Genomic DNA, 25,869 nt, shown 5'->3' on the forward strand with positions numbered 1-25,869 from the left:
GTGGCTCAGCGGGTTAAGCCTCTGCCTTACGCTCAGGTCATGATCTCAGGGACCTGGGATGGAGACCCGCATTGGGCTCTCTGCTCAGCAGGGAGCCTGCTAACCACCCCCCCCCACCCCCGCCTGCCTCTCTGCCTACTTGTGATCTCTGTCAAATAAATAAATAAAATCTTAAAAAAAAAATTCCTTGAACACATGACATTTAAATTGCTAAGACATATTCTATTGCATGGATGCATGTAATTTAGACACCCATTGTTGGATATTTAAGGGCTCGCCAATTTGTCACTTCTATAATAAATACATGCTTTGTGGGGCTCAGAGATAAATAAGGTAATACATTCAATCTGGCACGAGGTGGATTTTGGGAAAAGAGGAGACGGCTTTTTCCAGGTGGCTGAAAAGAAAAATTACTTGCTGTAGGTTGCTGGGCTCTGGACAGGTGTCCTCAGAATGTAATGTGTTGTCGGTCAAGGTAAGGAGCATTTTGTCTCTCCGCTGTGTGCTCAGACCTGGGTGTCTGCTCCCCGGGAGGGGATGGGGAGGGTCTGGCCTAAGTGCACCTCACTTTCAAACCCTGAGGCGAGGAGCCCCTGAGGCTTTGGCTCCCACTAGTGGAATGCCCCGGGGCAAAAGCTTGGAGTTCTGGCCACACGCCGCCACGTGCCTGGAGCAGGGCCCCGCCCCGCCCCGCCCGGCTCCCTGACACGCCCCTCACACTTGACTATCAGAAACTCTCCCAGCAGCTCCGCCTCCAGGCTACCTCCGCCAGTCCTCCCTGCCCCTAGAGTAGCCCCGCCCCCGGACTGCGGGCCCCGCCCCCGCAATCCGGGCCCCGAGGCTGCCCCGCCCCGCGGACCATTTCCGAGGCGCGGGGGCGGGGCCCTGCGCGATGACGTGGGCGGGCGTGCGTGGTGACGGCCCGCGTCCCTGTTACTCAGCGGAGCGGCGGAGGCCGGACGACGGGGCCAGGAGCGGGGAACCGTGAGCAGCCCTGGGGGTAACGGCCGTGGCGACCGCCCGGACGGCGCCAGTCCCGCCGGCGGGCTTTCCTGTCGCCGTTCTCTGCGTTGTGGGGTGAGTGCGGCGGGCGTCGCAGGGCCGGGGCGGCCGGCGGCCCCGCCGTGTTTATGTTATTGTGCCGCCGCCACCACCACCGCCGCCGCCGCCGCCTTCTCCTCAGCCGTGACCCCCTCCCGGGAGTGGGGGCGGGAGCGCGCGGCGGCGGGGGGCGCGCGGCGGCGGGGGCGGCGCGGGAACAATAGCGGCCCGGGAGGCGGGGGCCGGTCAGGGGACGTGGGGCTGCGGGACCCTGGTGCTCCCCGTCCGTCAGTCCCCGGCCCGCCGCCCATCTCCACCCGTCTGTCCTCGCGCGCCCTTCTCACGGGGGTCTCGCATCCTCGTCCAGAGGGGAAAATGGAGCGGAGGGTGGGTGGCAAGTTCTGAAACACTTCGGGGAAGGTCCGGACGGAGGCGCCTGAGCGGCCCGCCGCGCCCTGGCTGCCTCTCCCGGCAATGGGGAGTCGAAAGCGCTCCTCCGGTCACCGGGTCCCGACGCCGACCGGCGCCCACGGGGTCTGTGTTTTGTTTCTCGGTGGTTTCTTTGTGCTAAGGTTCTGGGCGAATGCAGGCAGCGGCGCCGAAAAGGGCTGTGGTGGCCTTCAGCTCTGGGCTGCGAGGGGGAGCCTGGGCCCTCGACTTGGCGCGGCAGGTGTCCATCAAGCTGGGAGCGAGCTTTAGTGGTCATCGGGCTTTTCTCTTGAGGGTCACTCGGTGGTGACCTTTTGACTTTTTCACCCCACCCTCTCCTCTCTTTGTCTTGCACTTGTGTTCCCAATCCTTAGATGGTAGAACCAAGTCCATTTTAGAGTATTTTGATGAACGCTTTTCATTTTAATTTCTGAGAGTTCGCCATCAGATGTTTACTGTGAACTTAATAACATGTTGACTGCATGGTATCAATGTTCAGTGGTTACTATTTTTACCTCTGAAATTCAGTAGTCTTTTCAATAGAATTCTGGTCTGTCAGTCCATTGTGTTTTGAGATAAGCATCCAGCAAATATCTTTGGCAATTAGAACATCTGTTTATTTCATTCATTCATTCAGCAACTGTTCAGTACTGTATTTAGATGGAGAGTTTGAAGGTAAAGAGAAATATCTTTTAATGGAAGAGGATGCTTTGACGAAACTATAATAGATGTCCCTTTAAATGAGACAATTATGTAAGTGGTGTGTGTTAAAAAAGGTATAGTTGTACTCTGGGTCATTTTACTGTTGTGTTTTCGTTTTAGTACAATCTGGAACTTAGAATGTATTGGGAAGTTAATAAGGAGATTGGTCTAAATGTACAACGGCTTTCTTTATTTACAAATTTAACTTTTAAGTTTTAATAGCCTTACAGTCTTATAGTCATTGGTAATGTTCATCTTAGATTACCCTGCTGTGGGTTAAACCTAGGTGGTCATATGCTGTCCGTGAACATGTTTAGTGCTGTGCCTGACAAAAGCAAGCGATCAAAGTGGGACTTCCTTGAGGACAGGCCTGTCTTGCATCTGTCTCTGACACCTAGCCTGAAATAGAGTAAGTGTTCAAAAAGAGTCAGATTGATGAAAAGCTCTTTACAATTAATAGTGTTTAAAATCCAGGCTTAAATCCAGTCTTTGCAGTTCTCTGTAAAGCCTCTTGCAGACTGGCACTTTCAGATGTCTAAATGATTGGTTCATATGTATTATGTGGTACCACAGTAGGGGCTCTTGAATATTTTATTTATTTATTTATTTTTAAAGATTTTATTTATTTGAGAGAGACAGCTTATAGGTGGGGGGCAGGGAGGAGCAGAGGGAGAGGGAGAAGCAGGTTTCTCCTGCTCCTTGCACTGAACAGGGAGCCTGACAGATCTATGATCATGACCTGAGCAGAAGGCAGACACTTAACTGACTGAGCCACCCAGGCGCCCCTGAATATTTTCTTACCTTTTTTTCCCCGTCACTTCTAATTTGTTATCTTACAACAAAACCTTGTCTAAAAGTCTGTGTATCACACACAGGTGTAATGTTATTACAATAGGGGTCCAAAATGACTGAGTTTGTGTTTTTGCGAATATTGCTTGAAAAATTTCTGATGACATTTATAAGTGGAAAAGCTGGACTATAGGAAATAAGCTACATAAAAAGTTTTATTAGAGATGTTTAATTTCTAATTGCATTTTTAGAAATGTTTAATTTAAAATTCTACCTTGGTGAAGCATTTGGGCCTAACTTAATTTAATATTCTACTATTGGTGAAGCATATGTGCCTAAAAACCCAAATAATACTTATTTATTCAAGTTCTATCTTTTTTCCACTCATTACTTAATAAATTTTAGCATTTGTTTTGGATATGAAAGAATTTGAGGTGAGCTCATTATTGCCTGATGTAGAATACAAGTAAAAAGGAAATGCTACTTTATTAAGATAAGGAATGAAAATCTTGAGATACCAAACTTTTAGTACTTCACCTAGTTACAGGATGTCAAATTTCAGGAAGGGTTACTAATACAAATCCTTTGACAGTAGCTCACTGTCAGGCTACATGTTAAACCAGTTTTTTGTTTTGTGTTGTTTTTTAATTTCTTTTGGTTTAAAAAAAAATAACAGCTTTATTGAGATATAATTCACATATCATAAAATTTACTCTTTTAGAGTGTGCATCAGTGGTTTTTAATATATTCACAAAGTTCTACATTGATCGTTACTATCTAATTCTAGAACATTTTCATCACCCAAGAGAAACTCTACCCATGAGCAGTTATTCCCCTTTCCACTCTAAATTATGTTTAAAGGAAGAGATAGCACTGATTCTTTCGGTGAGTATATTCCATTAATAAGTTTGAAATGGGCTGTCTTTTTGTCCTGGCAGAGTGGGAAACTATATCCCTGTACTCCTTTAGGTCCTCAGAGAAAGGCCACTTGGAGAGGAAATTAATTTAATAATAAATTCTACCCAAATTAATGAGGTTAGAATCTTAACTCAATGCCTAATGTTATGGAAATGACCTTGTGAAGATACTCAGTGCTCAGTGAAGCAACTTGAAATAATTTAAGTGACCAGTCAGTCACAAACTATCCTAGAGACAGTCGAGGAAGTTATTGAATAAAAGTCTGATTCAAGTTAGTCTGCTTTGTCTGTGAATTGAGTTTGGACATACTCGAATCATCTAGATAGTTCAGCCACTGTGTGGCACATGTAGAAGTATGAAATAATATCTGACATTAAGATGCCAGCTCTATAGAGGTCTCTGGTCAAATCAGTGGTATGGAGAATAAGTCGTTTGGATTCATGTAGTGCAAGGAAGTCATTGTAGCCACATAGTTCTAGATATGAATCATTTGCTTATTTCAGAGCTGTGATGCTTATTGTCTTAGTCATGAGCTCTTTACATGAACATTTAGAAAATTAGTTTTCTTACTCTAATGCAGATTAACTTGAACTTTGATTTCAGAAATGAGTTCTGAGTCAACAGACTTTATTACCTAAAACGAGACAGGAGTACTGAAAGAAGAGCTGTCCTATCAGGGCAATAGGTGAAACTAGACCTGTCCAGTAATCAGACCTAGGTTCACTTTTCAGTTCTGTCTTCTAGACTTTGTCATCAACAAGTTCCTGAGCCATAGAAAAGTTGCTTAACCTTTTTGAATTTAGAACTGTAAGCAGAGGCTGTTGGAGCTATTTTTTATAGAAACGTTGTTCTTGGGATAGGTTTTTCTTCAGAAAACATACTGGGACAAAGAGTTTGTGGGTGATAATCAGAATCCTGTGTCAAGAACAGCAATGAAACTTAGACTTTTGTAATTTTCAGAAGCAGAAAAAATTAAGTATTTTGTGTAATCCATTCTTATAAGACAAATGAAAATTTCACTGTAAGCTTGAGTTTTTTGAATGATAGATTTTATTCATTCCACAGCACCATGCTTTACTAATGAGACTCTACTCTCAGAGAGTTGGTGGAAGATGTGAAAATGAGTTGCCTTAAGAAGCTTCTGATCAAGGATAGGAATAAAGGCATATCTAAATAGTGAATTTATATTCTCTTAAAAGATTTATGAGAGGGCTTCCCCCAAACAAACAAAAGCCTGCCCCCAAATATCTGGGCAGGCTAAATTTCATTGAAATCCATTTTTTAAATTACATGTGAATATGTATGTGTATAAGGTCTTTTAGAACACATATTAGCTGCCATTCTTCTTCAGAGTGATGGGTTATATCAGAGATACGGCTAATACAGTACACATATATGTCTGTCTCCTGTTACCCTTTGGAAGTATGTCAGTTTTGGTTAAAATCTGCCAGTCCTTTAGGAAGTTAAGGAGCCCAAACGTAATAGTGGTTGTTACCATAAGCTTTAAGGTCAGCTCTGAGTTCAAATTCGTGATCCAAATCTAACTAACTATATGGCTGGGTTGGTTAGTTCAGGTTATATACTATCTTTGGGCCTGTTTTATTATTTGTCAAGTGAGAATAATAATAGCACATAATCTCATAGGGCTGTAAGGTTTAAGTAAGGCATTGCATGTAAAGTGCTTGGCACTAATACAGTATGTGGACCCCTAGATGTAACTATTCAGGAAATTTTAGCTGTATTATCACTTATTATTTTTAACTTGGAACAAATGGAAGATGCCAAGTAAATTAAAAACAAATTTCATGTATACTGAGTTCTCCAGAAAATGCCAGTTGTTTCCCTCTGCATCTTTGGGGGTTTATTTAAAATTGGATTGTCTCACCTAATCTGAATTGACTGGAATGATTTAACATTTGGACCAGTAATCCTCTCTGCTTTAAATTTAATTTAAAAGCAAATATTGAAAAAAAATTATTTGCCATATTCTCTGATACAAAGTTATTTTGCTGTGTTTACCTTTCCTACTGCAGAGAATTGTCTAAGCTTTCCTAGTTTGATTTTGACAGATTTCTAAAAGAATGGTAATCTAGGAGCTGGGAGTAGCTGTATCCTGTTTCTGTATTTGAAGAGAATGGAATGCTTTTCCATCTTTAGTCTTACTGGAATTTGTGACTTTGTGAAGATTGCAAACTTGTCAGAGACTGGGTAACCACAACAGTTCATTAAGCATTTTCTAGAGGCCTCTAGAAAAATGAGGGAAGTTATTTATAAGTAGTATCCGGAAATATTTTTCCTGTGTTTTTCTGAGTTTTCTGTGTAGTGTTTCTGTGGTTACATTGGTACATCACTCTGAGGACAGGAACTAAGAAATGACACTGGCTTTACATAGGTGGTGTTCATTAAGTGATGTGGGGGCAACAGGAAGTAGAAATTAGTCTCTACTTTTCATGAGTATAACCTGATGGGAAATAAGGACAAATGTAAGTGCATTTATGTCCTGATGCAAGAAACCAGATATTGATAGGCATTTCATCGGGAATTTCTTTAATCTTGAAACCTGAGTGCTGGATGTTGGAGCATTTGGGGACTTCAAAACCCTACATCTGTCACATTACCTTTTAAAATGTACTCACTAGATAAGCCACAAAAAGGAAGATGTCTTCTTTCCTAATTTCTGGTTAAAGTTGAGAGTGTGGTACAGATAAGTCAAAATCTGTATGCTAAAAAAAGATAAACCTTTTATCCTCAAATCCATTTTGGAACACAATAAAGTATTAAAGGAAGTATATGAAAAGCAGATAGAAAAGATGCTACTCAAATACTCATCAGAGTCCTCAAACTCCTGTATTGAAGCTTTGATGACTTACAGCTAGATTTATGGTAGGAGCATTTCTTAAGTTTTTCTAATATTGAGAAGTATGGGCTTCAGTGCTTCCTGTTGCTGAGGGTCCCAAGCCCCCCCAGCATATTTTTGGGGTGACTAGAAAAAAACATTTTTGGGGTCACTAGAAAAGAAAAACCTTTGGTTGTCATGAAGCTTCAAAACATTAGCTAAAAGCTGTTACGAGGTATGGATACTCACCCTTCCCTGACTTGGTCCTTAGAGGATGACTCTCTGACTCTCAGCTGCCATACGGGTCAACCAAAAATGAAATAAAGGAAAGCCATCACAGATTTCTCTGTGACTCAAGAAAGGGTTACTTTCTAGTCAAACAAAAACCAAAGCATGTAGCTGAGAATTGAAAAGTTTTAGTAATTTTATTTACATCTTAGGTAATGTATTTACTTGATTCAGAATTTCAAAGATTTTAAAAGATGTACAGTATAGTCTCCTTCCCATTCTGCACAGCCACACAGTTCCTCCACATGGAAACACTGTTAAGTTTCCTGTGAATCCCTTCAAAGATAGTTTATGTATGTGTAAGTAAATAGAGATATATAATACCTTGTCCAAAAACCCTTGATCCAGTTGTATTTCAGAATTAAGTTTTGTTTGGGGGGGGGTGCTGTGGAAAGGTAATATAGTGCATTTACTGCATTATTCAAAATCACTATTTGGAGGGGAATGTTGTAGCATCTTGTAATTAAATACATTAGTATTTCTGCAACAAAAGCATAAATAGTACAATAAAGATAAAAATTATAAAGCCTTATGGAAATTATTGTCAGATTTTGACACCAAATAGGTTTGTACTAAACTTATAAGGAAATATTTTTTCTGAACTTTAAAGATTTTAGAATGGCCAGTGATGGATTGTATGTCTTGTATGTGTAATGTATGTTCTCTGCCTTCACCTTTTTCATTTAAGTTGTTGCATACTATGCACAGTATCCTTTAGCTTTTATTTTTAACTTAACAGTATAGCTTAGGATGGTTTCCTGTTAGTCATATCAGGACATAAATATCATGCTTATTCTTTTTTTTTTTTTTTTTTTAAACACACTTCACTAAGACTATTTGTCTTAGTCAGCTTGGGCTGCTATAGCAAAATACCATAGACTGGGTGGTTTAAGCAATAAACATTCCAGTTTTGGAGGCTGGGAAGTGCAAGATCAAGGTGCTCAGAGATTTGGTTCCTGTGAGGACTCTTCCTGGCTTGACATGTCCCCTCACTGTGTCCTCACATGGAGAGAGGGAGTATCTGCTCTCTCTTCTTCTTTTTATGACACTAATCCCATCATGGGGTTCCATCTTCATGAGTTCCTATAGTCCTAATTACCTCCAGAATTCCCAAAGGGGACACACAAGTTCAGTCCATAACACCATTATTCAAGTATAGTATTGATTTAAGTACCCCCTTTTTGATATACATTTAGATGGTTTTCAGCCTTTTGCTATGGAAAGATATGGTACAGTGGATTCCTTATATATACATTTTTTTAACACTTGTATAGAAACGTGTAGTATACATAGCCAGAAGTGGAATTCCTAGAATGTATATGCTTTCTAAGTTTGATAGATATTGCCAAAATAACATTTGAAGAAACTGTTCCAACTTACATTCGATCAGCCCTGCTATTATGAGTAACATTAAACATCTTTTGTCTTTTAAGGCCTATTTATGTTTTCTTCATTGTGAACTGTCCATATTCTTGCCTATTTTTATGTCACTTTTATTACTTCTCAGATTTGTAGAATTTATTTTTATATCAGGAAAAATAGCTGTATGCTATTTTTTGGAAGTATTTTTCCTAATTTGTTCTTTACTTTTTAGTTTGTTTATGGTGGTTTTATCACGCTGAATTTTTTTCCCCAGCAGTTAAAGTGCTTACCAGTCTTTACTGACTTCTAAATTGTATGTCATTGTTTGAAAGTCTTTCCCTGACTCAGCATTATCCAGCAATTATCAAATGTTATCTTTCTAGTACTCTTATGGTTTTTTTGTTCATCTCTCTCTGCCTTTTGGTATTTTTAATTTTTTTACCTATTTGGAGTTTATTCTGGGGTAAGCTATTATGTATAGGTTCAACCTTATTTTTGTCACCACATGACCATCCAGTTGTCCCAACATCATTTATTAAATAATCCATTTTTGTCTTACAGATTTGAAATGCTACCTTAATAATTTACTGGATTGCTAAGTGTATTTGGGACCATTTCTGGTCCACTGATCTGTCTGCCTACTTGGGAATCAAACCGTCATGTTTTTATATTGTGTTTTCTCTTAGGACTAATTACGTCTCATTTCTTTTCCAGAATTTCTTCTGGCTTTCATCTTGTTTATTTTTCATTTTTACTTTTTAAGAATTTATTTGAGAGAGAGAGAGTGCGCGCATGTTCCATCAAGCATAAGCAGGGAGGAGGGGCAGAGGGGCAGGGAGAGAGAAGCAGACGCCCTGCTAATCAGGGAGCCGAATATGGGACTTGATCACAGGACCCCAAGATCTTAAATTGAGTTGAAGGCAGATGCTTAACCAACAGAGCCACCCAGGTGCTCTGCATCTTGTTTATTTTATATGAAATTTTACAGTCAATACATTTAGTCTAGTTTCCATTTCTGTTGGGATAACTTAATTATTTATTTTATGGAGGTAAAGTTTGCATATAGTAAGATGCACAGCCTAATGAATTTTGCCTGTATATTACTTGTGCAGTACCCAGATCAAAATATAGACCATTACCATCACCCAGAAAATTTACTCATGCCCTTTTCAAGTTAATATGTCCTTCTTTCCACCACCTTTCCCACCTTGATTAACTTCTATCACAAAGATTTAGTTTGTGTTTAGGATTTTTTTTTTTTTATTGGCAGTTTTATGGTGTTCTTTTTATCCAAGAATATGGGAAAACTTAATCTTTTCATTTTTTTTCAAGTCCCTTTTTGAATTCCTAATAGCATTTTTAGGTTTTGCGCTATTCTTTCTTTCTTTTGCTCTTAGAAATGGCATCTTTTTTTCCATTTCAGCTACCTGGTTATATATAAGAAAGCTGGTTTTTTTGCTTATTGACTAGTTATATTAAATAATTTCCTTTTTAGAAATTCTGTTACTATTTGTAATAATTCTGTAGTTGAGTTTTTCTTTTTTTTCTTTCTTTTTTCTTTTTTTTAAAGATTTTATTTATCTGAGAGAGACAGATCGTGACAGAGAGCACAGGCAGAGTGGGAAGGGAGAAACAGGTTCCCTGCTGAGCAGGTAGCCAGAGATGGGGCTATGTCCCAGGACGCTGGGATCATGACCTGAGCCAGAGGCACTCAACTGACTGAGCCACCCAGGCACCCCCAATTTTTTATTTTCAAGTATAAATCATACATCCTTCTTTTACTTCCTCCAATTTTTTATCTTCCCTCTCCCAACTTTTATACTCCTAGTTTTTTCTTTTATTGCATTGGTAGCAATGATTTTTAAAACATAGTTTTCCTCCACAATGTATAAAATAAGGATCAAAATACCTGTACTTGCTGTATATTTAAAGGATATGAATAGTAATTGAAATTGAGGGATTATGAGAGTAATTAAAGCAACGTGAAATTTTTCAACATTAATATAAGAAAACTTGAATTGTGGTTTTTAAAATGTCAGAAAGACAAGGTAGTGATTATATGACAGTGAATGCAGAGTTGGTAATTAACTTTTTTGTCTGTTATTTGATAATACAAATAGATTGTTTTCTATGTGCGTGGCACCCAGAGGCAATTTCCAGTAGTGTAACTTAGTCTGCTGGAAATTGCCTCTGGGTGCTTGCACATAGAAAACAATCTATTATCTAGATTCTTCTAGGTAGTAGATTATATAACTTCTATATAGCTTGACCCTTTAGAAGTGAGCAGCGAATGAGTGTGGACAGGAAGGATTTAGGCTTAGAAAAATGATACTGGCAAAAATCTGCAAGTCTAGAAAGCATGAAGGTAGGGGAGGGAGTTGAGGGAGTGACTTTGATTTGACTGTTGGGTTTGGGGTAGCTATGTTGTGGGTGAAAATACTTGGCTGAAATTCAGTAGGGATCTAATTGTTTAATGGATATTTCGTAGTTTATTTTGTATCTTGCCACTTCTCCCCCAATTCGGAGGTGGTTTACTCTTCCAGGACACACACACTGTTGAATAAGCTAGAAATAAAAAATCAAAACCAAGGGAAAAGAAGAATCCAGAATATTCTAATAATGTCATAGCTGATAGGTATTTAGTACGTACCATTTATCATGCACTATTTTGGGACTTTACCTGTGTTAAAGTGTTTAAACATAACGTAGCACCTCTATGAGGTAGTCTCTGTTTACTGTTATTCCTATATTATGGATGAGGAAGCAGGCAGAGAGCGATTACTGGGTAATTGTGATGTTGATGAATTTTATTAAAATGAAGAGAAAGAAAGCAAATTGAAGTCACTTAAAAGACACTGAGTGAAGATTTTTTTTTGAGTAAATGAGAAATGAACAAATGCAGGTAAGGTGTATGTAGACAACTTTTTAAAGATTAGCCATGAAGTGAAACAGAGATGGTAGATAAAGGAAAATGTAGGGCTTAGCGATGAAAAGGAGAATACTCAGGGCAGGGGGAAATGTGTGTTCTCATGGAGTAGTGCTCCCATCACCACAGCCTACTTTTAGAACATAGTTGTCACTCTAAAAATTCCATACCTATTAGCAGTCACTCTCCCCATTCCTGTGCAAACCCCCACTTTTCCCCAGCGCCAAGCAACCACTTATCTTCTACTTTTTGTCTCTGTAGATTTATTTTAGGCATTGTATGTAAATATAATCATGTAGCATATGGTCTTGTGGCTGGTTTATTTTACTTAGCGTAATGTTTTCACGGTTCATCTTGTAGCACGTATCAGTACTTCATTCCTTTTTATGGCCTAGTAATAGTCTATTCTACAGGGGCACCACATTTTATTTATCCACTCTTCAGTTGGTGGACATTTAGCTGGCTGTAAGTCATGCTGTCATAGACTTTATGTACAAGTTTCTGTGTGACAGGTTTTTGGTTGCTTTGGATATATAACCACATTGGATTGGAATTGCTGGTCGTATGGATAATTCCATATTTAACATTTTGAGGAACTGCCATACTGGCTTTTCAAAGTGGCTGCACCATTTTACATTACCACCAGCAAGGTACAAAGGTTTCAGTTTCTCTGCGTCTTGTCAATGCCTGTGACTGTCTTTTGATATAGCCTTCCTAATGGATGGGAAGTGCTATTTCATTGTGTTTTTGATTTGCACTTCTCTGATGGCTAATGATATTGATCATCTTTACATATGCTTATTGGTCATTTGTCTATCTTGGGAGAAATGTTTATTTAGATTCTATGCCTGTTTTTAAGTTGGGTTACCTTTTTATTATTAAGCTGGGTTTTTCAGGTAGTGTAGATACAATTCCTTCATCAGACATGTGATTTGCAGATATTTTCTCCTGTTTTCAGTTTCTTCATAGTATTGTTTCAAGCACAAAAGATTTAGTTTTAATGAAATCCAGTTTCTGTTTCTTTTGTTGTTGCTTGTGCTTTTGGTGTTTTATGTATGAAACCATCACCCAGCTCAAGGTTATGAAGATAACTCTTGTGTTTTCTTCTAAAAGTTTTATAGTTTGAGCTCTTACATTTAGTCCTGTGATCTATTTTGAGTAAAATTTTTTGTGTATGGTGTGCAGAAGGGATTTGACTCCATTCTTTGGCATATGGACATGCAATTGCCCTAGCACTATTTGTTGCAAATACTGTGCTTACTTATCGAACTATCTTATCATCCTTGTTTAAAAAATTTTTTTTTCCTGGACTATCAGTTCTATTCTATTAATCTATAATATGCCAGTCATTATATCAGCCACCTGGTCTTGATTATTTTAGCTAAGAATAGTTTTTTTGAAATTTGTGTTTCAATTAAGTTGAGTGTGCTTATATACAGATACACCTGGAGGTTGTCTATAATGGGTTATGATGTAAAATGCTTGGAAATCTCCAATTTGAGCTGTGTTGGTTCTCTATAACAGTTCATGCTCTTATGGCAAATGGATGGACTATATTCCCTCTCAAGGACTGGACCAATAAGGCAGGTTAAAGGGCCTTTTTGTGTAGAATTCCTTTTACTGAATGACACATTTTTCTTTAGTAGATACTTTTGGCGGGGGGGGAACCTGAATAAGGAAGGTTTAGAACAGCTGTGGGAATTTTTAATCAGCGATGAATCTAAGGAATAGGAAATGAGGTATGGTTTGAAATTTCAAAGTTAGCAGACTTTTGTCCTGGGCCAGTTTTTCATGACTCTCTTGTTATTTTTTGTCTTTTTAAAGTTTTTGCTTATTTGAGAGAGAGAAAGAGAGTGAGAAGGAGCCAGGCGGTGCGGGGCCGGGGGGCCAGGGGGCTGGGGGGGGGGGTGGGCGGCAGGTGCGGAGGGGGAGGGGAAGCACTCTCCCTGCTGAGCAGGGTGCCCAACTCCGGGCTGGATCCCAGGCCCCTGAGATCATGACCTGAACCAAAGGCAGACCTTTAACCAACTGAGCCACCCAGGTACCTTCTCAGTTTAAAAAAAAAAAAAATCTTTTGAAAATGTTAAGCATGTCTGTATAGGGTAACTTTATTATTTTGATCCTTTGTAGATATTTTCCTGTAGGCTTTTGTATTATTCAATTTTTCATCATGCTGTCTTCATCTTTTCTACCTGGATGTTTCTTATTAAGGCATTACACATGCAAAAACCTAGAGATAGTTTGAGGTTTAGGGATGATGTTACCTCCTTCCATGAAAGACTTGTGTTTGCTTTCAGTAGGAGGCTATCTAGTGGAACTAGATAGGATAGTGAACTATCCTGTATCATCTTAATCCAGTCAGATACTAAAATGTTTCAAAGATGGGCTCCACACTTTGCAAAGGCTGGCCTATTTTGTTTTGTTTGCTTTTAGGATATGATTCTTTGGGGTCCTAACATAAAACCACGGGTGTTATAAGTCTCCCCCAACCCCCGTTTCCCTACTCCCATACTGCCTTGGGCCCTTACCTCCCATATTTAACTCCTCCAGCCTTGTAGATCTGTGAAGCTTTCTCAGTTACCTTATGGAACTGACAGATGTAACCTAGGAAAAATGGCCCCAGATGCTTGGCCCACCTCTGAGAATTTCCTTACTGTCTCAAATCTTAGCCTCCTTACCTTTTTTTACTGCATTGTTAGCATTCTGATACCTTCAAAGAGGTGTGGGGGTTTTGTTTGTTTTTCTGATTTTTACCTGGGGGAAGGAGGTATCCAGTTTTTCTTGTTCTCAGTAGGAGATTGGTCTCAATTACCTGGTTCACCAAAGTAATTTGTTAGCTTGATGAAGGTCTATATCTTAAGATTTCCAGTATATATAGTTTTAGTTTTTCTCTAGGTGAGATTTTGGGTACTAGTGTTATTATATATGTATTATGTATTATGTAGCCATATTATATATAGTATAGCAATTATTAGAAAAGGGAAAAACAGGATTAGAAAAGGGAGGAAGCAAATGGCAGAGAGAATGATATTTTTGCAAAGTTTGGGAGAGATAAAGCTAAGGTAACATTTTCATGTCTGTTAGGACTATCAGAGGACAGTTATGTGTAAAAGGAGCTGACATTTATCAGCATGAGATTGTTACAGTTATGTGGCTGTAGAATCTCAGCTGTAGTGGAACAGGCACAGGGAAGTATTTATTCCGTTATCTTAAGTAAAATTTTTAAATTTGTTCCACAAATTTAATTTTAATTTGTTCTAAGTCATTAAGGAGGGTTTGACTTTGGGGCCAATGGTTATGCTTTGTAGCAGTATATATCTACAGCACAGCCTCTATTAAGGGATTAAGAAGAACTTACTTCTGTGAAATCCGTTATTAATATAAGAAATAGGAAATCATATAGCTTTTAATTTTAGTTAACTTATGCTCTTCTTGAGTTCATTTATATTCTTGAGCCTCCAACTCATTTCCTGTATTACTGAAATTTCTAAGTTATAAAATTTTCTGTTACTCTTCAACTATTGTAATTGAACAATGAAAATGATACCTCTTTTGTAGTCACCTTTCTTCTGAGAAAATGAGAGACATTGGAGGTGTCCTGTCTGAGGTGATTTTATCAGCAGTGTTTGGTTGATATTTTAAACTTTCGGAAGGTGGGACGTGTTTCTTAAACTGATTTCCCTCCATGCTCCACCTTCCTAATGTTTATGCAGTGTATGTGTTATAGGATGCTAGTTTAAAATGTGTCTATAGAATCTGCTATTACTATATTTTGGTGCTTTACAGTTCATTCGGGCGGCCTCCCCCCCCATTCCTCCTCACCACCCCCAAACTACTTTAAGAATATTCAGGGGTGCCTGGGTGTCTCAGTTGGTTAAGCGTCTGTCTTTGGCTCAGGTCCATGATCTCAGGGTCCTAGATCAAGCCCTCTGTTGGGCTCCCTACTCACTGGGGAGTCTGCTTGTCCTTCTGCCCCTCCCTTGTTGATGCATGTGCTCCATTTCTCTCTCTCCCTCTCAAATAAATAAAATCTTTTAAAAAATGTTCAAACATGCAAATTTAAAGAATTGTACAATGAGCACCCCAGACTACCATTTGGATATGGTTATTAACATTTTGTAGTATTTGTTTACGTTTCTCTCAATAGAGACTTCTTGTGTATGCGCTTGACCCCTAAATGCTGCAGTGCATCTCCAAAAATTAAACAAATTTTCCTACAGATGTCATTCTTTTAAAAAGAAGCTGTAAGTTTTAGTCTATATTCGGGTTTCTTTGGTTGTCCATTTGGTTTTCTCAAACTAGGGTTCAATCAGAGTTCATGCATAATATTTATTATTGCTTTAGACACTTAATATGCCTCCCCATCTGTGGAATATATGTTCTAGGACCCCCAGTGGATGCCTGAAATGCAGGTACCAGACCCTGTTTTTTTTTCAATATATGTATGTTTATAATAGAGTTTAATTTCTAAATTAGGCAGAATAAGAGATTAATAAGGATATAAGATTATCATAATTATATAAAAACTATGTGAATGTGGTCTATAAATATCTTATTGTACTGTATTTCTACCTTTTTTGTGATGATGTGAGGTAATAAAATGCTTAAGTGATGAGACAAAGTGAGATGAATGACATAGATATTGTGAATAGCATTAGGCTAGTATTGACATTGCTGATGGTAAATCAGGAGCTTCATCTGCTTTGTGGAAAGACAAGGGGAGATTGCTGTACTACAAGTCTCCCTACCTCCACTCCCCTTCCCCCCACCACCAATATTGCCTTTTTTTTTTTTAAGATTTTATTTATTTATTTGACAGACAGAGATCACAAGTAGGCAGAGAGGCAGGCAGAGAGAGGGTGGGGGGGAAGCAGGCTCCCCGCTGAGCAGAGAGCCTGATGTAGGGCTCGATCCCAGGACCCTGGGATCATGACCTGAGCCGAAGGCAGAGGCTTTTAACCCACTGAGCCACCCGTGCCCCTGCTAAATCAACTTTTTAACTCTGAAAACTGAATTCTGAAACTCTGAACATGATGTCTACTCTGAAAATTAGTTAGCAGTCATCGCCAATGGTGGCAAACAACTTTATTTCTCTCTTCTCTCTCTTTCAGTATGACAGAAATTTGCGGGGGTTTTTTTAGTGTTTTTATAATCATTCCAGTCACTATTCCTTTTTTTTTTTTTTTAATTAAAATTCCATTAGCCATCACTCGTTTCAGATGTGGTGTTAAGTAATTCATCAGTTGCATATAACACCCAGTGTTCATCTCATCACATGCTCTCGTTAATGTCCATTACCCAGTTACCCCATCCCCCCGCCCCTGCACCTCCCCTCCAGCAACCCTTAATTTGTTTTCTATAATTAAGAGTCTCTCATGGTTTGTTCTCCCTTTCTGATGACTTCCCATTCAGTTTTCCGACCCTTCACCTATGGTCCTCTGCTGTTTCTTATATTCCACATATGAGTGAAGCCATATGATAATTGCCTTTCTCTGATTGACTTACTTCACTCAGCATAATACTCTCCAGCACCCATGTCAGTGTAAATGGTAATATTTCATTCTTTCTGATGGCTGAGTAATATTCCATTGTGTATTTCTACCTCATCTTTATCCATTCATCTGGTGGTGGACATTTGAGCTCTTTCCAGAGTTTGTCTATTGTGGACATTGCTGCTGTGAACATTGGGGTGCGGGTGCCCTTTCAGATCAGTACATTTGTACCTTTGGAGTAAGTAGTAGTGCAGTTTCTGGGTCCAAGGGTAGCTCTATTTTTAACTTCCTGAGGACCCTCCATACTGTTTTCCAGAGTGGCTGTACCAGCTTGCATTCCCACCAACAGTATAAGAGGGTTCCCCTTTCGCCACATCTTCACCATTTGTTGTTTCCTCTCGTTAATTTTAGCCATTCTGACTGGTATGAGGTAATATCTCCTTATGGTTTTGTTGTATTTCCCTGATGCCCAGTGATGTGGATTTTTTTCATGTGTCTGTTGGTCATTTGAATGTCTTCTTTGGAGAAATGTCTGTTCATGTCCTCTGCCCATTTCTTGACTGGATTATTTGTTTTTGGGGTATTGAGTTTGATAAGTTCTTTATAGATCTTGGATACTAGCCCTCTATCTGATATGTCATTTGCAAATATCTTTCCCATTCTGTAGATTGCCTTTTCGTTTTGTTGACTCTTTCCTTTGCTGTGTGAAAGCTTTTTACCTTGATGAAGTCCTTAACAGTCCATTTTTGCTTTTGTTTCCCTTGCCTTTGGAGGTATGTCTAACAAGAAGTTACTGCAGCCAAGGTCAAAGAGGTTGCTGTCTGTGTTCTTCTTATATCTAGAGGTGACTTTAGGTCTAAAATGAGTCTCTTGTAAACAGCATCTATGGATGTGTCTTGCTTTTTTTTTATGCAATCTGATACCCTGTGTGTTTTGATTGGAGCATTTAGCCCATTTACATTCAAGAAACTATTGAAAGATATGAATTTAGTGCCATTGTATTACCTCTAAAGTCCTTGTTTTTGTAGATTGCCTCTGTTTGTTTCTGGTCTGTTACTTTTGGGCTCTCTTTGCTTACAGGATTCCCTTTAATGTTTCTTGCAGGCTGGTTTATTGATCACAAATTCTTTTAGTTTCTGTTTGTCCTGGACACCCTTTATCTCTCCTTCCATTCTGAATGACAGCCTGGCTAGATATTCTTGGCTGCATGTTTTTCTCATTTAGTACCCTGAATATATCATGCCAGCCTTTTCTGGCCTGCCAGGTCTCTGGATAGGTCTGCTTGCCAGTGTAATGTTCCTACCCCTGTAGGTTAAGGACTTCTTATCTTGAGCTGCTTTCAGGATTTTCTCTTTATCTCTGAAATTTGCAGGCTTCACTATTGTATGCTAGTGTGTTGATCTAGTTTTACTGATTTTGGGTTGGGGGGGGCGCACTCTCTGCCTGCTGGACTTGAATGTCTGTTTCCTTTGCCACATTAGGGAAGTTCTCAGCTATGAGTTGCTCAAATATACTTTCTGCTCCTCTCTTTCTTTCTTCTTCCTCCAGGATCCTAATAATTCTAATACTGTCTTGCTTTATGGTGTCACTGATTTCTCAAAGCCTCCTCTCATGATCCATTCATTTTTCTCTCTTTTCCTTAGCTTCCTTCCTCTCATCTTGTTTTCTGTGTCAACGCTTCTGCCTCATTTACCCTAGATGTTAGAGCATTCATTTTAGACTGCATCTCAGTTAAAACATTTTTTATTTCGACCTGATTAGATTTTATTTTTGCACTGAGATTCTCTAGTGTCTTTAATGTTTTTTTTCCAAGCCCAGCTAGTAACTTTATATATACTATCCTGAATTCCAGCTCTGACATTTTGCTGACATCCATATAGATTAGGCCTGTGACAGTATTACCCCAGTTCTTTCCTTTGTTGTAAATTCCTCCTTCTAGTTATTTTGCCTAGAGGAGAACAGGTGAACAAGAGAACAAAATAAAAAATATTAACCATGATCCAAGCAAAATTCACACTAAACAAATCCAAAGAGGTTGGAAACTTTAAAAAAAAAAAAAAGAGAGAGAAGGAGAGAGACAGAGACAGAGAGAGAAAAGGGGAGGGGGGAGAGAATATAATCTTCCCAAGTGGACAAAACAGGGTGATCCACTTGGTCCTAGCTGTTTTTTGGTCTATTTGTTAGAAGACATTAAATCCCAAAATTGTAAAAGAAGCAAAACTTGCATATGTACAAAAATAAAGTTGAATACAGTGAAAAGTAAAAAATGAAGAATATATTTACAAAGTATAAATGTAAAAGTAAAGGTTAAAAAAAGACATAAAAATAGTTGATAAAATAAACTCGTTGAAAAGGGAAAAATGAAAAAAAGAAAAGGAAAATTTGAAACTGAAATATAAAAGAATCATGAGAAAAAAAAAATCTCAAATTCTATATACTGTTTTCCCTGACACTGGAGTTTTGCATTTCTGTGTGCTCAGTAAACTTAGTGTTTTCCTGATTTTTCCAGCTGGGCTTCTGGAGGAGGGTGCTGCTGTACTGATTCTCTGATGTCTTTGCCTGGGCAGAGTTGCACTGCCCCTTGCCTGGGACTGGGCTCAGTGTAAGCTGCTTGGGGTGATTCTCTGTGGCTTTTTGTTCCCTGAAGGTTTTCTGCAGCTATATCACTTTCCAGTAGCCAGCTTATGGAGTTCCCCCCTCCCACACACACACACCATTTATATTCTGATATATCCCCTCAGATTCACTTCTCCACACCCCCTACCTTGCAAAAAGTGGTCGGTTTTCTATTTGTGGAATTCCAGCAATTATTTTTTTACATCTCAGATTGAATTTATAGGTGCTCAGAATGATTTGATAGTTACATAGCTAAATTCAAGGGACCAGATGAAATAAAGTCCCCTACTTTAATGCCATCTTGCCTCCTTCCCCTCCTTCCCCTCACTATTCCTTTTTTAGTAGGCTTTTTTTAGAAATTCTGGCTTTTCAGAAAAAATGAGAACATATTACAGAGATTTCCCTTATACCCTCACCCAGATTCTCTTATTATCAATAGCTTCCTATATTAGTCTTGTACATTTATGACAATTAGTAGACTAATATCAATACATACTTTTTTTAAAAGATTGTATTTGAGAGAGAGAGAGTGTGTGTGTGTGTGTGTGTGTGTGTGTGTGTGTGCACGAGTGGAGGGGAGGGGGAGAGGGAGAAGCAGGCTCCCCACTGAGCAGGGAGCCCAGCACTGGGCTTAATCCCAGGACTGACCCATCCAGGCACCCCAATACATTATTATTAACCAAAGTACATAGTTTATTCAGTTTTCCATAGTTTTTACCTAATGTCCTTTTTCTGTTATTTTCTGTGTCAGGTATCCTATCCAGGATACCACATTATATTTAGTTGACCTGTCTCCTTAGAATCTTCTTGTCATTGAGTTCTCATTCTTTCATTGTTTTTGATGACCTTGACAGTTTTGAGGAGCATTGGTCAGATATTTTGTAGGATTCCCCTTTGTTGGAATTTGTCTGAAGTTTTTCTAAGTTTTAGACTGGGATTATGAGGACACAGATCATAGAGGTAAAGTGCCATTTTCATCACATGATATCAGAGGTACATGTTGTTAACATAGTTTAGAGCTACTGATGTTGACCTTGATCACCTGGCTGAAATAGTGTTTGTCAGATTTTTCCACTATAAAGTGACTCCCTTTCTACTCCCCATTGTACTGTTTGGCAGAAGTCACTATGTGCAAGAAGTTACTATATGCAGTCACACTCAAAGAGTGAGTTGTTTGTCTCCTTAAGAGTACACACTCAAAGAGGAGTTGTTTGTCTTCTTAAGAGTACAGTGCATAAATTAGTGGGATCCTTCTGCAGAGAGTTTTAACTCTTCTCCCATTTATTAATTCAGTAATTTGTATCTTCTCTGATTTATTAATTCAGTAATTTGTATCAGTTATAAGTTCATGATTATTTTATACTTTGAGTTATAACCCAGCTCTACTTTATTTTCTTGCTCAAATTATTCCAGCTTTGGCCAGTGAGAGGTCTTCCAGGTGGTACCTATGCTCCTTTAACATACCTCTATCAAAGCAGGTAATTTTTTTCTTTCTTCTTCTTTTTTTTTTTTTTTTAAAGGATTTCCTTACTTTCTGCCACTACAAAGTGTTTCCAGCCTATCTTGTATATTTTCTGCCCCACTCTTAGAATCAACCACTTTTCCAAGGAACTCTATTTCCTTATATTGGAGAATGGTACTAGAGAATTAGAAACCAAGATCTAGGTGCTAGGTGTGCTTATTGCTACTGGGATGTGGCTTTTCTTAGTCACTCTCAGCAGACAGAGCTAAGAAATGAATGTATGTATTAATAACACATACACATTTGTGTTTATACACATATCTATAAATATTTTATATAACCATCTGTGTCTATATTAAGCTAAACATGAGTGCTTACTGTCTTCAGTTCTAATCCATTACCAAATGGATCTTTCTGGCATTCTCTCCTTAGTGATAGTAATTTCCTCTAACAGTGAGAAACCTGCCTCCTACCATACAGGATCCATTTACTTGTTTAATTCCAGTATGTATATGTTTAGAGCAGTATCATAATTAACTTATACCCAAAAGGAAACAACTTTATCAACTAGGAGTTTTTTGTGTGTGAATTCTTTAGAAATTACTACATATGTAATCACATTGACAAACAAGAACAGCTTCTTTTACAATATATATACTTATTTTCTTTTGTTGTTTTACTGCAGTAGTCACAAATTTTTGTATGATACTAAATACGAGTGATGAGAGGGGACATCCTTGTCTTGTTCCCGAACCTAGAGGGAAAGTATCCAGTTTCTCACCATTGAATTTATGTTAATTATAGGGTTTTGTTTTGCTAGAGAATTTCTTTATCAAATTGAAGAGAATGGTTTCTAGTCCTAATTTTCTGAGAGTTTTTATTATGAATGGGTGTTAGATTTTGTCAGTTGAGAAAAAAAAAGATTTTGTCAAATGGCTTTTACTCTTCCAGTGATATGATCATATGACTTTTTTTCTTTAGCCTATGAATGTGGTGGGTTACATTAGTTTTTAGGACCAACTTTGCATACCTGGAATAAATACCCTTTGGTCGTGTTGTAGAATTCTTTTTATATATTTTTGGATTTTGTTGCTGATATTTTGTTGAGGATTTTTTATCTATGTTCATAAGAGATACTGTTCTGTAATTTTCTTTTCCTGTATTGTCTTTATCTGATTTTGGTATTAGGATAATGCTGTTGTCATTGAGTTAGAGGATGTTTCTTTTGCTTCTATTTCTGGAAGAGATTGTGGAGAATTCATAATTAATGTCATTTTTTTCCTCTAAATATTTGGTAGAATTCATCAGTGAGACCAGCTGGACTTGGTGCTGACAGTTTGGGAAGGTTAATATTGATTCAGTTTCTTTAATTGATAAAGTCCTGTTCTGATTATCTGTTTCTGTTTGTGTGAACTTTGTTAGGTTTTATCTTTCACAGAATTGGCCTATTTCATCTCAGTTAACACATTTGTGAGTATAGAATTTTTCATAATACTCTTTTACTGTCCTTCTAATATACTTGCAATCGGTAGTGTTGACCCCTGTTCATGTTTTATATTAGTAATTTGTGTCTCTCCCTCTTTTTTTCTTAGTCTGGCTAGGAGTTTATCAATTTTATTTATATTTTCGAAAAACAGCTTTTGTTTTTGTTGTTTTGTTTTTCTGTTTTCAGTTCCATTGATTTCTGCTCTGTTCCCCCACCCCCTTTTGCTTATTTTATGTGTCTTTATTCTTTTTCATACTCAACATGGCTCTAGATTTGGCCAGTGGGAATTTCTTGAAGTGATGGCTCTATCATTTTGATCTGACCTTGTTGGTCATTGAATACGTCCTGGCAGAACAAGATGTCTGTGTTTCAACTTGTACTTACCCTGCTTCAGCCTGGAACACTCCATTTTTTAGGAAATTAGTTTTAGTCTCAGTTTTACATAATTATTCATTTCTTTCACTTAGATTTTGAACAGATTTGCCACAAGGGATTATGCTTTTTGCTTTTCTTCAGCAGTCTGCAGAGTAACAGAGGTATCCTGTCCATGCTTTTATTTTTTGCATCCTTCCTTATTTCAAAAACAGAATGTTTTCTTGTTCAGTATGTGTAGGCATAAAGGTATTCAAATACACTCAGATTCTTCTATTAAGTCCCTGAAGGTGACTTGAACTTTAGCAGTTTGGGCTTGTGCTCTGTTAAGAGATAATTGCATACCACATTGCATACCTTTTTAAGAAGTTAGAAAATTGAGTATGCAGTGTTCTGAATTATTTCATTTGGCTTTTTTTGCATCTCTAAAATTATTTCATCATTTATATTTAAAGTGTTTGAGCTTTAAGGGTTTTGGTTTTGTTTTTTGTTTCTTGTTTTTTGAACAAATACTGTCTCCTAGCACTTAACAATTAACACATTTAGTCTTTCTGACAGTCTCCATTACTCTACTCTCTCCTCCATTTTATAGATGGGAAAACTCAGGCAGTGAAGTTAATTGCTCAGGGTGGTGGGGCCAGAATCTGAATCCAGATAATCTGCTCCAGAGTCTGAGCTTTAATCACTGCTATGTGTGGCCTCTCCTGTGATGGTTAAGTGGAAGAGTTGTATGTGATTTTGCATCAAGTTCTGCCCTTTCTTTCTTCTTAATTATGGTGTAGTGGGTGACACCATATTCCTGTAATGCTTTGGTGTGGCATTGTGGGCATTAGTTATTTAAGCAATAGAATCTTGAGATCCCTAATTGGAAGAATTCAGAGCCTTGTATTTTATTGTTTTGCTCTATTGGCCCTTTGCTGCAATTCTTTTTCTCAAGAGACAAATATTTTCTTGAACAGTGATGATCTCCAAAAAGATCTCCTTAATAAAAACGTTCAGTAAACCAAATTAGAGTGTGAATTTTGAAGTATGATGTTATAAAAGGAGAGTAAGTGAAAAGATTTCATATAAGGTACCGAGAGAGCTGAATAGTTATAACAAGTTTACTGGTATACATAGTTCTGCTGGTACTGTATAGGAAGTATTTTTATTTTAAGAGAATATTTTGCTGGAAATTCAGTATTCTTAGAACTCTAATTTGAGTGCTTTGGTATGTTAACATGGGATTTACTGCATCCTATTTTCTGGTGTAATTTTCTCTTTCTTCTCTGCCTCCCTTTGGTTATTAAGGCCTGTTGATGATTCTTTAAAGTTAGGGAACATTTCTTTTGAAAAGAATGTTATCTAGTGCTAATGAGAGGAAGAGTAGGGAAAGCTTGGAAAAATAGATTTTGCTCTAAAAGAAATGTGTCCTTAGTGAAGTAAGAAGTTTTGTAAAGATTTGCAGTGTTGGTCACCGTATCTCAGTCTGCTAAGGTTTGTTAACATCTCTAAACTTTAACAGTAGAAAATATAGGAAGGGGTTTCAAGGGTTCCATGAAGTCAGACTGTTTTTATAGCAATACTTAGTTGTTATTTGCCCTTTCTGTGCTTGTTCTCAAGTTTTCCAGAGGCCACATGACCTGACCTGTGATGTGGCAACAGAGCTCAGAAAGACATAAGAGAATCCAGCTGTCTAAAATTAAGCCACCAGGGAAAGGAATATGTAAAAATGTAAAACAGTGGCACTCTTCTCAAAAGTGTTTTAAAAAAAGTGTTTTCTACCAAAATACTAGTTATAGTAACATGTAATAGGTTTGTTATTATTGTATTTTAAGTATAACCGAAGTTTTAAACATTCAGTTTTTACTGTCTAATATAGTACATATTGATAGATATAATCAGTATAAATTATAGGTAAAAGTTCTTTGGGATCCTCAATAATTTTAAAGAGTATATGGGAGGGGCACCTGGGTGGCTCTGTCATTAAGCGTCTGCCTTTGGCTCAGGGTCATGATCTCAGGGTCCTGGGATCAAGCTCTGCTTGATCCCTTGATCCCTGCTTGGCCGGAGGCCTGCTTCTCCCTCTTCCACTCCCCCTGCTTATGTTCCCTCTCTCGTTGTGTCCCTCTCTGTCAAATAAATAAATAAAACCTTTTTTTTTTTTTTTTTTTTTTTTTTTAAAGAATATATGGGATCCTGAGACCCAGAAATTTAGAGCGGCTGCATTATAGGATATCAAGAAATTATTTGTTCATATCACTGCTTATCTTATTAGAAATATCTTAGGAAGCTGCCAGGATTCACAAGGACAGGTTTAAATATTCCAGAATTTTAATTTTCACTTGAAAATTTGAATTTTATCTTTAGTGTAAATTTTGTCATTTGTTTCCCTTGACCTTGCTTTGTTCATTTTCAAGAAAATATCTTCCAGATACCCTACTCCAAATTAATAGTTTGTGTGTCATTCATTCTTTCAAGTAAAAATGGTATTCCATGAAAAAGTAGCTCACAACTCTATTAGTTGCACAGGTGCCTTACCTTTGAGACAGCCATTATTTTTCAGTATACAGTTGCAGTGCTAATGTGAGCTTCCCATTTCATCATACAGATTATTTTAATATTCCTCTTTTATACTACATTAAAATTTGACAATATAACAGCCATGTGAAATCTGAAATTATATAAATAATTTTTTCATATTCAATTATATTAAAATCCATTGGTCTGTCTTGCATTTAAATGAATCCTATGCCAGTGCATTGATCATTTGGAAAATAGTGGTTTAGTGAGGTCTGCAGATCTTCTGAATGTTGAAATATTTCATTATATCATTATTGACATAGTATCTTATGAGGACTCACAGGGCCATCACCAAAAACCCTGTCTGGGTGAAGTACTTGAGGGCCAAGATTTATACAGTTAATAATTTCTGAGAAAAAAATTACCAAAATTGATATCTGAAGCCAGACTGGTTAGTTTAAGAAAAGAGAGTCCCCAAATTACCAATACCTAGAGTAAAAAAGGAATGTGGCAACATATCCTGCAGATGAAGGGAAATTTATAGACAAGTATATACTAATAACTAAACAACTTAGATGGAATGGAAAAACTCTTTTTAAAGATATGCATTACTCAGACTGACACCACCAGAAAGCTTTGTATTAGAAA

General features: G+C 38.0%; 1 protein-coding gene across 2 annotated transcripts in view; it reads left to right on the forward strand.

Annotated features, from left to right (window-relative positions):
• Window positions 1–1,041: 1,041 nt before the first annotated feature.
• The window catches only part of LOC111144860 (mitogen-activated protein kinase 8), a 101,917-nt gene continuing 77,089 nt past the window's right edge, over window positions 1,042–25,869 (forward strand). Inside the window, exon 1 of one of the 2 annotated variants that reach the window (XM_022499410.1) lies at window positions 1,042–1,077. The gene's annotated coding sequence lies outside the window, so the exon portion shown is untranslated. Of the gene's footprint in view, window positions 1,078–3,759; window positions 3,847–25,869 lie in introns of those variants that run through there. The other variant, XM_022499409.1, reaches the window with a different exon arrangement.

The sequence above is a fragment of the Enhydra lutris genome, unplaced genomic scaffold, assembly GCF_002288905.1.
Source record: "Enhydra lutris kenyoni isolate GAN:26980312 unplaced genomic scaffold, ASM228890v2 scaffoldscaffold12, whole genome shotgun sequence".
NCBI classification, from domain to species: domain Eukaryota; kingdom Metazoa; phylum Chordata; class Mammalia; order Carnivora; family Mustelidae; genus Enhydra; species Enhydra lutris.